This window comes from Micropterus salmoides, unplaced genomic scaffold (genome assembly GCF_014851395.1).
Source record: "Micropterus salmoides isolate LMB-PRFRI ecotype aquatic unplaced genomic scaffold, ASM1485139v1 Ms_hic_scaffold_1773, whole genome shotgun sequence".
In the NCBI taxonomy this organism is placed as follows: Eukaryota; Metazoa; Chordata; class Actinopteri; order Centrarchiformes; family Centrarchidae; genus Micropterus; species Micropterus salmoides.
Window position 1 is genome coordinate 21,411 of NW_024040899.1, and position 4,323 is coordinate 25,733.

Below are 4,323 nucleotides of genomic sequence, written 5' to 3' on the forward strand. Positions count from 1 at the left end.
CGGAGGCTAAATCCCCGCAGAGAACCTGCAACAGAACAAGGGGTGAGATGAGCTTCTCCGAATCCATTCCTGCCCATTTAAACCCTGTCTGATAGTCCCTGAAAGGTTTGAGGAGGTTAAATTAAAATTTAGAATATGCTCATTTTTACAAATTGGAGTACTGTACATTCAAATGAATGTAAAATCATGAAAATCTTTCAAATAACACGACACCTTCTCTTTAAAATAGATATTTTATTCATGCAATTTCTACACAGTTGCAAGGGTTTTTTATTTATAAGAAACATCTCACATTTCGTGCCAGGGCACCAATATTTTTTCCAATCATTTTTTGGCAATAGAGCAAACAAAGCCCTGAGTGAATCCTTGAGTATACACACTCTCTCTGACTCTGAGAATTGGGCTGTAAAAGTCAGAAAACCCAGACTGAAGTGGCGTATAGTGATCAGCTGCAGGTCTCTGAAGAAACAACTTTTGACCTTCTTCTTTCTCCATCTTTTCCATCTCTCTCTCACACACACCTTTTTTCTATCCTTCTATTATATATATACATATATGTGTATATATACATATGTATTAATATAATATATATACTCTCTTACGTACTGTCAGCCTCTCTTTTTCTGCGTCTGGCTCTCTCACTTATACAACTTAATTTCCTGTCCTGTTGATTTAAATAGTTTGTTTTAAAACATTTTTTATTATCTTTCCAGTGATAATAACTGCTTTATAGGCACAGGTAATTGCAGACCATGAAACCAAAACACCAACAAGAGACAATCTAAATATTTGAAAGATTAGGAAAAAGCTGTTCCTGTGTCCTGGAATAAGTCGAAAATTAAAAATGAACTAAACTGCGCCTATTGTGAATTTTCCATCCTGATCATTTTTCCTTTCTTCGGAGGAGCCAGCCAATAAGAGTCAAGCTTTTGTCCTGTTATCACACTGTTCATTTGTCCCCCAGCCGGAAAACCATGTTAAGATAACGCCATCCTATCATCTGATTGTCTTATCAAAGTTGAGCGACACAGCACCCTCCTCAGTCACTCTGAACATTCAGTCAGCCCGGATGAAAAGGTTAAGTGCTCCAGACAACTCTTGTTAACGTTTGTGGTCAAAATACATAAACAGCAAAAATGAACCATGAGTTTTTATTACCTACTCAATTTATTCAAGATTTATTTGTCACTTTAAGTTGTTTTAACCCACCAGGTTCATGCAGGCTAATACATGCAGGCTCAAGCTCTGTTTAATTTCTTACAGCCTCCTCTCTGGATTTCAAGTGCAAGAGTGTGCTATCCTTATACAGCATTTGACATCAGGGTCAGTAGAATTGCCCTACTTGAACTAAAAGACATTTAGTTTGGTTTGGAAAGTGAAAACTCGAACACCATTAATTTGTTTGCTCTCCCACTAGTCATGACCACAGCAAATGCCATCACCTCAAAGAAGTGGTCGGCTGTCCTCACTTTTATTTGTTTGTTTCTTTGGAGGGTGGGAGAAGTTGTGGAGCGCAGCTGTAGCAGACATTGGACTCGTTGGGGGGGACATGGGGACTCTCCAGAAGGAAGGCTTTGCGGGGAAAACGCTATAGGTAGCTAGCAAACAAGTTAGCCAGCGACAGAGAGGGGGGTGTGGGGTGGAGGTGGTGATGGTGTTGGGAGGGGTGGGGATTCATTTAGCCAGGCATAGCTGCTCTTGTTTGTGGTTGTCCCTGACAGCGTCGGCAACGCAGCTCCAAAGCACCTGTGTTTGCTCACTAGCTTTCCCCCAATCTGCTCGAAAAATGCTGCGAGCATGTCACATGGTGGCCAGATAGCCTGGGCACCATGGGAATACAAAAGCCGGGGCTTTTAGAACAGTTAATCATTAATGGAGGCCTCTCTTTTGTTCCCATTCAGCTCCACGCTGACAGAGGCTTTGATATTACATATGGCAGACAGGTCAGACGTAGATATAGCCAAGTACATCGACAGGGAAGTGCTTTCAGGTCGCTTGATGCAGGGTGATGAAAGTAGACAGAAAGCAGCAATGGAAAAGTGTCCTTCAAATGAAGCCACGTGCATCTGTAGAGGATAGGGAGAAAACTCAGGTCAATTTTACATTACGTTATATGTCATTTTATTATTTTTATATAATTGTAATTAACTGGTCAAAGTGAGTTGCTAAGTAGCATCAATACAAGCTAGTGGGACATAACAGCTCAATAAGTGTGCTTCATTACACTAGAAATTCTACACTATCGGAAAAAAAAGTTAAAATAAGGACAACAAATTCATGATTACACTTTCGTCATTGATCGGCAGGGTGGCAATAAACGGTCTTTCACTGGGTGGGAGGCCACTTTAGCAACCCCACAATTAATTAACATGCCCTAATCTCAGTTTGCTCTCCATCTTGAACTGTCAATGAAAAGTCCAGGACTAATTTCATGCCTGTCAAAGTGGGCTTTAGAGCTGAAAAAAAGGCAATGCATGAACTTGCCTTCACAAAGCAGGACCGAATTTATCTTGTGGGGAGATTAGGTTTACACAGCCACATTCTTATAAAGCACTAAAAGCCTCAGAGACAAACTCTTATCTCCCATTTACCTCAGCATGCCAATGGTTCTTTATTGAAAGTTAGTCATGACCCCGCCCTAACCCCCCAGTGCTAATAATACTGTATGGGAGTTGGAGAGGAGAGTGGGATCACAAACATTTACGGCTGAAAATGCAGCACAAGAGCAGCCAAAGGCCACTCAACGCAGGATGCTTGGTGCGGCAAGAGTCAATCATTAACATGGCACTTTTAGTGATATCTGCTCTTGCTGAGTAGAAGTCAAAAGATAAATGAAGGCTGTGTTTCACAGAATGAAGTAAGGCTCCAACTTAGGTGCTTTGGCAAACATACCAGCCCACACTTGGGTTTCTTTTGAGAAGTTTGTGGTTCTCATGTCAGAGTCTCACTCGGACAACATGTTCTCAAGCTGGCCGACGATAGCAAAATGACTCAGTTTTATGTTGGTGTTAACATCAATACAGCACTTCCTGAAATATATGGAAACTTCTTTTTCCTCTCCACCTTTCCAACAACAAATATACTAGATACCTGTGTTTGTTTAAAACTTCCTTGTTCTTTTATGCATAAGCCATATACGAATAATGAAATGGTTTTCAATATCAGATAACATGCCCACAAAAAATAACTTAAACCCAAACTTAATTAGCAGAGCAATTTTTTAAAATGTTAAGCATCATATGTGGAAATTTATAATTCCTTATTCATTCTGCTGTAACATAATGCAGAGACCACAGAATAAAAACATTTCATATCCTCTTCATCATGTGTTAGCGTCATGCCGTCATAAATCTTTTCTTTCCTTACATGCAGCTTGACTTCACTACAGTGTGTTTATTTGCCAACCCTGGTCACCGATGATAAGAGCCACTGGTGTCCCCAAACTATAGCTTGCAATCTCTCTTTGTGACAACACGCCTATGTTCCTACCAACACGTTTGCACTGTGCAGCCTACAATAAGAGGAAAATAAAGAACAAAACATAGGTGCAAATAAATCCTCTCTGCTATAAGGAAATAAATTAGCTCAAGCGGAGTCAGAGGATGGGCTTAACAAGTGTATGCTTCAAACAAAAGTTCCTGTTTCAGGAGGGAAGGTGCATGGGTGATGGATGGCTTGGCAAACATAGTTGACATACCTGGCCAATGCCATGGGCCGGTCACAACCCAGGACTGAGAGGGACATTGTGTGAGTATTGAGTGTGTGTGTGTGTGTGTGTGTGGTGTGTGTGTGTGTGTGTGTGTGTGTGTGTGGTGTGTGTGTGTGTGTGTGCGCGCGCGCATCAGTGTAGCTCTTCAGCAGCTATCCCTCTTCCCTCTGAGGCTTCCTCTCCCTCCTCTCTTCCACTCGGGCCGTGGGGATCACTTCAGTCAGCAGAGCCCTGTTTGACAGAGACACAGCCTATAAATCCCATCCTCCTATTTATTTGATGTGCAGTTCTACTAGGACGCCTTCGATCCGTCCTCAGGGAGCCCGCATCTAAAAACACTCAAATAGTCTGGGTGTGGCGATAAGCACGGGGCTGGAATTATACTCCCAAATCCTTATAGAGCATTGTTCCATAGCATTTTAAGACAAATACACAGGAATAAAACTGCCATATATGGACTAGTGAATTTCTGCAATTTCATTTTGATATCCTTTAATGTTTTTTTTAACATATGTATGGTATGTCTAAAATATAATATATATATAAAGAATTATTTAAAAAAATTAAATATATAAAGGGAAAAAAATCCAGTCCAGGATGTTCGATGAGTGCGG

The 4,323-nt window shown here is 40.9% G+C and overlaps 1 long non-coding RNA gene across 1 annotated transcript; it reads right to left on the minus strand.

Annotated features, from left to right (window-relative positions):
* Positions 1 to 214: 214 nt before the first annotated feature.
* On the minus strand, positions 215 to 3,938 carry LOC119908384. The gene is made up of 2 exons (XR_005445262.1): positions 3,698 to 3,938; positions 215 to 2,066 (listed from the first exon to the last, which is right to left on the minus strand). It is a non-coding gene; the product is annotated as an uncharacterized LOC119908384 (long non-coding RNA).
* Positions 3,939 to 4,323: the final 385 nt, after the last annotated feature.